Below are 5,901 nucleotides of genomic sequence, written 5' to 3' on the forward strand. Positions count from 1 at the left end.
ATACAACACAGGTGTCATGGCAGGGGCCCTTTAAGCTGACCAGTAGGGGACAGCCTGGCTAGATATGCACTACTGGGATTCCATGCAGATAAATTTCATCTATAAGAGTCAACATAAATATTCAGAAAAGAAAAAAAAAAAGACATACGCATTGTTTTTCAGGCTCAGAAAACTTCTAAGTAGTAAGAAACTATTTACATAGAGTTAGCAGCCCACACCTACTACTTCACAAAAAAAGATGAATCAGATTCTAGCAGTACGTGTTGATAAAACATAGTTTTTAATCTTTTCTGAATTCTTAATGAACGTCATCATGTAGTTTTACTGTTGAGGCCATTGTTTTACAAGAGTGAACCAAACGCATACAAGTTGTACACCAGGAGCAACCTGTAGCTTCAACATGTTTTTGTGTCCAGATTGAAACTATGTTAGCACTCTGGTAATGTACAGGACAATGTCCGAAGGTTAACTGGCAGCAGCTTGTTCATGTATACGGTTTAAATGCAGGAAGGCTGGTGGGGGATGTAGGCTAAAATTCTCCACCTCTGACTTGTTCATGTCTGAGCAGTAAACATGGGGTTCCACTTGGTATCACATACATGAACATTTAGTCAACATGATGATTATCTTATTTATTAACCAGACTTTTTGAGGATGTATAGCTCCAAAAGAAATACAACCTAACTATTTTTTTATCATTTGAGTTTGGGGTTTTGTCAAATTCTTAACATTAGTGAACAGAAGTGCTATTTTTTGGGGTTAAAGACATTTATCTATTTATTTCTTACAGAAATGAATGCAAATTAAACAAAAAACAACACTTTTTTGCAGTAAATGTCCTTTATTACTTTTGTAAAAACATGAGCTAATTTCTATCAACATGAAACAATCAAAAATTCCTCATCAATTTACAAACTATTTGAAACTTGAAATGTTTTGTACATATTTACACCTCAGATTTAACTTCGATCGACAATCCACAAACAGCACAAAAACTTAATTATTCTGCTTCAACATTTAAAAACCTTCTGGTTCAAAAACCTGTTAAAATGCACAGAAATCATTTGTATTTCTTAATGACAATGAATACCCAAAATCATCAAGTTAATACAGAATTACCCCCTCAATACTTTTACTTTAATATTTAAGATCCAAATGCAGTAATTAACAGCTATATTTCTAATAGGAGAGAATACACAACTTAGACCATTCCAGAAACGACAAAAAATACACTTAATTTTTTACAATAAACACAATCTAATGTGAAATTCCAAGTGTAAAAACTTGAAGCACAACTAATCAAGTTTCTCTCCTCTTTCAAAAAAAACAACATATTAAAAAAGATGATTGCTTTTGAGCTGATTAGAGAGAATTTCTGTCAACACAGTGTAACTAATCAATCAAGGTGCTGAAAGCAGTAAACAACAGCAGCCAAAGAGGAGTTTTCCTTCAGGGAAGACAAAGCCTCATGCTAAAGCATGGCCGTACAGTATAGCTGCAACGTGTGACAAAGTCTGCAAATATTCATGTGACTGTACGTGAAAACACCCACTTTCATCAAACTTTTGTTCTGCACGAACATGTGGTGTTAATCTGACCAAAAGGCATCAGGAGCAAAAAAATCAGCCATCTCCACATTTCAATAAAATTAAAAAATCAACAGATGTTTGTTACAATAAGCTACATTTTTTGCTGAAATAGTGAAAAATTAAAACAAAAAAGAACATCCAGTTATTCCTTTTACACACCATGCAACGTATGAAATGCAGTGCACAGAATTTAACCAAATTAGCAGCTTTAAATATATATTTCACTAAAAATATAAAGAAAGTTGCTGCACACAGACAAAACAATAGGATGGCGGTGACTGCATTAGGCTGCTATTAATAGCTTTTAAAGCTGTTCTCGGCAAAACAAAGGAACTCTTGATTCGTATAAAATATCCCCACATTTAAATGATCTTTTCATTTACTGCTGAACTAGACTGGATCAACTTTTTCACACTAATTTCCAAGATTTGACTGAACAAAAAGTGCAGGGTGACGAGAAATCAGGAAAAAGCTGCAGCTTCTTTACAAGCTTAACCCTATTAAAAATAACAGAGATGTTCACAGAAATGTATTTGCTCTTTCTGCATTTTACCAACAAGTGTTAACTCGTTATTTACTGCTTTTAAACAGAAATATTCCTTTGGCTTGTGTTTTGAAGAGGGGGGGGCACAAACCGCCATTTTCTAATGAGATGAAGGGTGTCATCCCAGCAGCAGCAAACACATTTTTCTTGTCTGTTTGCTGTTGGTTTGGTTCAGTTTTGGAGGCTGCGTTAAAGGCACTTGTTGGCGGCCGGAAAAAAAAGCTGTGTGGAGCCCAGATCCTTGCATTAAGCAGCGATCAGGAACATTGTGTTTGCATCCAGTGAGGCTCTCCTCAACATGGCGTTCACCAACACTGTTCCCTGACTCTGTCCGAAGCGGTCAGCCACTGGCTTTTTGTAGCTTCCAACTCAAGTGAAAAGAAAACATTGTTACAGATGTTGAAATTGGAAAACAAAATAAATAAAAAATAAAAGCAGTCTCACCGGTCAAACAGAATCCCTTGATTCACTGTAGCCTAAAAGGGGTTTTTTGTGAAAGAGCCTTGGCGACGTAGACTATATCTTGGAGTGAGGCCAGCAGCTCAACAAAGTTGGGCTATAAGCTGCGTTTTTTGTTTTTTTGTTTTTTTTGCTCCTCTCATTTTACTTAAACAATCTCTTCCCTCTAGAAATAACCTCGACTATGTTTAACCAGATCGATTTTGTCAGTTCTCTCTCCCTGCACTGACACTAACCGCTGCAATCTTCCCACATAGGATGCAGTCTAGTCTGAAACTTTATGTCAGTTTGGCCCCCTATGGAATTTGTCCATAGCGAGGAGTCCTGAGAGAAACTGGGGGCGGGGAGACTTTCTGTACATTCCTCAGCGATACATTCACTACTCCTCCTGCAGAGCCCTTTAGCCACTCTCTCTCTCTCTCTCTCTCTCTCTCTCTCCCTCTCTCTCTCTCTCTCTCACACACACACACACACACACGTACTCGGACAGGCTGCAGCCGTGCATCAGTTCATTTAAACCGACAGACCAACCGAGCACTCACATGACCGCTGTCTCCATACGTTCAGCTCTGCAGAGGACAGCCGTGCACACAAAACACAAGCTCCCTCCGTTTCGTTGTTTCGGCCGCAGATGTAACCATCAAAGCCACATAAACCGGGTTATAAAAAATTGTATGAGCCCAGCTAGGCCAACGGGAAGCGCCCGTGCTGGATAAATCGGCAGATACACAGGGAATATATGGATCTGGAAAGTTCTGGAGCAACTTTTTCAGAGGAAGCTGAAACTTGAAACAAATTATAAAAAGATTGAAAGTGAGTATTAGACGTCGTAAAAGCTACTTTTAAACGCTCTCTTTTATTCCCCGCTAGTTTAAGCTATTTATAGGAGCGCCCCGTGAATGTAAACACAACATAAAGTTCCTGAAAAGCAGAGAACCGTTATAAGGAGGGGGGGAATGCGCCGCGGATCTGGCTCCCGGCTCGTGTTTCGTTACATCTTTATGCCTTATGATGACAAAGCCAAAGAGAGGAAACACGGCAAGGAAAATGCATAATTGGCGCCCTGATTCATATAGAATAGTCGAGCCGAGGAGCCAATGAATGGGCGCGTTGAGGCCGAGCCAGCAGCAGTAGTACGGAGCCGGGCTGCGGCGCGCTGATTGGACGGCGTGCTCGACCAATCAGAGCGCTCGGTGTGTTTGCTCGGCACCAGAGGGGTGAACCCACTGAGAGCAGCCATGGCCCCAGTGTGAGCCAGTGGCTGAAGGGCCCACTAAACCAACAGTGCCTTTGTAACCTGCTTTACATGAATATGCACACCTAGGCTCATTCATTAGCAAACACTACAGGGACACGGCACTATCATCTCAGCCCTGTGCAGGGGGCAATGGCCAGGCTGCAGCAGAGGCTACACCCAAACCCAAACCCACTTCTCACACACGCAGTGTTTTGTCATTTAGTTCAAAAAGACACAGCAAATACGAGCTGTGTAGGTTACAATAAAAACACATTCATTTGCCAAAATATTGCCCCATTTATAATGCCATTATGTAACTTTTTCCAGTTTAGGTTGTTACTTTTGCTTTCTAAAATTCATACTTTGCGTGTAACATAATATTATATATATATTGCATAATTCTAGAAACTAAAATATGTCTCTATGTATGTTCACACAAGATCCAGACACATTACACACACTCCACACCACACATCCTGTCACATGTTCAGTGTATTGAGCGCATGTGAACACTTATGTAGTTCAAACGTCAGTTTAAAGGTGATGGGGTCAAAGTTGAACTTTAAGGTTATGTATATGCTAAATATAGACAGATACACTCATGTTGCCATTTTATTAGGCACACAATTCCTAAACTAATGCTAACTAAATGCTGTCGTCTCGGGGCTTTTAATGTTGAGTTCTTCTTGATTCTGTTTAAAGTAGGCAACTTTATGGTCGGCAACAGTTTTGCTGCAGCTGAATTATACTGAAGACTTGAACGTGTTTTAAATATCTCGTCCACTGTATTTACATCAACAGGGGTCTTCCAAATGTTAGATACACCACTCATTGTAATGCAGCACAGAACTGCAAACTACAGCCCTCACAATGATACAACCTTAATTAGGGTAGAATTTATTGTAGGATTGTTGCATTAGATTATATGACAGATGGATAGATAGATAGATAGATAGATAGATAGATAGATAGATAGATAGATAGATAGATAGATAGATAGATAGATAGATAGATAGATAGATAGATAGATAGTATCAAAATATACTGTAAGAAGCTTTTATACTTCACTTTCCTCCTTTAAAATCTATTATTATATTGCATTCAATGATAAGCATGTGACCCCTGAGTTTACATTTTCATTTTAGGACCCGTGTTGATGAAAAACTTGCACAACTTCTGCTCTGACAGTGGATCGACCTTTCCTCATCAACAGGTATGTATCCATTCGCCCCTCTGTCCTTAAAAACACAGTCTTTACCGTATTTTTATTTTCTTACCTGCAGTGTCCAAAGCCTAAACTCTCGGCCCAAGACAATGGATTCCAAAAAGACCTTATTGACAGTTGCGTAATGTTTCAGACATGTATTTCAACGTGATTAAATTGGGCTGTGCGTTACATAGGACGCTAGGGGCACTTTGGTGTAGGAGACCCCTCCTCCCTCTTTCAGTAGATTCAAATCCATGCCGGAGGTATAGCGCAGAGGATTCGCCATGTGTGCTCTCCACATGGCCAACGCCTCCCGTCGTTGCGCCAAACTGCCTGAAAGATGTGGAAAAAACAAGTGGCGTGGCGGCACTCATGGCACCCAAAGACACTCTTTCACTATTATTTTGTGTGACTACGAGCAAATCGGGCCTGCTGTTGGACTTTGAGTTGTGGTTCAGAAGGGGCATGGCTCCACTCTTGCTGGAGAAGATGGATGCCGTCATGTGGACAGTAGTACGTGTCATTCCCAGATTGCGCGAGGGCCTAACCAGTGGCGCAGGGCTCTTCCTGGTCAAGATACTTGGAATTAGAAGTGTTTCATTATGCAATTTAACAATATATAGTGCAACATCATTTATGAATGGCCCCACCCCCTTTTCCTTCAACTGTGTCATCAGCACAGCGCACTTAGCACAGCCGTGCGCACAAGCCCCCGCAATATCAGCGTCTCCCTGCTATGGGCGTGCGTGAGCGCACTGCCGTTTTACTATCCCTCGGCCGACCAATGAGAATCGAGGCTTTGCAGAGAAAGGCACACGAATGTGATTCTAGTAAAGATACACTAGTTTCTCACGGAATCCCTTTA

The 5,901-nt window shown here is 40.5% G+C and overlaps 1 long non-coding RNA gene across 1 annotated transcript; it reads right to left on the minus strand.

Annotated features, from left to right (window-relative positions):
- Nucleotides 1–821: 821 nt before the first annotated feature.
- LOC129350678 (uncharacterized) lies at nt 822–4,062 on the minus strand. Its single transcript, XR_008604155.1, has 2 exons — nt 2,578–4,062; nt 822–2,501 (listed from the first exon to the last, which is right to left on the minus strand). It is a non-coding gene; the product is annotated as an uncharacterized LOC129350678 (long non-coding RNA).
- Nucleotides 4,063–5,901: the final 1,839 nt, after the last annotated feature.

Source organism: Amphiprion ocellaris, chromosome 15, assembly GCF_022539595.1.
Source record: "Amphiprion ocellaris isolate individual 3 ecotype Okinawa chromosome 15, ASM2253959v1, whole genome shotgun sequence".
Taxonomy (NCBI): domain Eukaryota; kingdom Metazoa; phylum Chordata; class Actinopteri; family Pomacentridae; genus Amphiprion; species Amphiprion ocellaris.